The sequence below is a fragment of the Lottia gigantea genome (genome assembly GCF_000327385.1).
Source record: "Lottia gigantea unplaced genomic scaffold LOTGIsca_95, whole genome shotgun sequence".
Taxonomy (NCBI): domain Eukaryota; kingdom Metazoa; phylum Mollusca; class Gastropoda; family Lottiidae; genus Lottia; species Lottia gigantea.
This window is the reverse complement of record NW_008711088.1, coordinates 227,239-227,625: the sequence shown is the minus strand read 5'-3', so window position 1 is coordinate 227,625 and position 387 is coordinate 227,239.

Here is a 387-nt window from a genome sequence, read left to right as displayed (position 1 = left end):
ATCAAAGGGGGGTGCCCCTCCCCCCCCCCCTCACCCTTCAGGCATGTGAAAAGTCTTATTTTGAAGTGAAATTTAAGCTAAGTCCTCTAAAAGCTATCACCGCAGGTCATCTGAAATCCGTTCTTCCTGTTGGCTTATGGGGGGGGGGGGGCCTCTCGCAGCCCGCAGTCACATAGCCCAGGGGCACGGCAGTCACATAGCCCAGGGGCACCGCAGTCACATAGCCCAGGGGCACATGTTATTCCCCAACCCCCATATCCCCCACCCCCCTCCCACCCCTTTCTGCTTCCGAATGAGATCGAATGAAAGTTATATAAATAGGTTATTTGTCGCTAAACGTAGACACGAGCAATATTTCCAAACAAAATTTACGAAAATCGTACATGT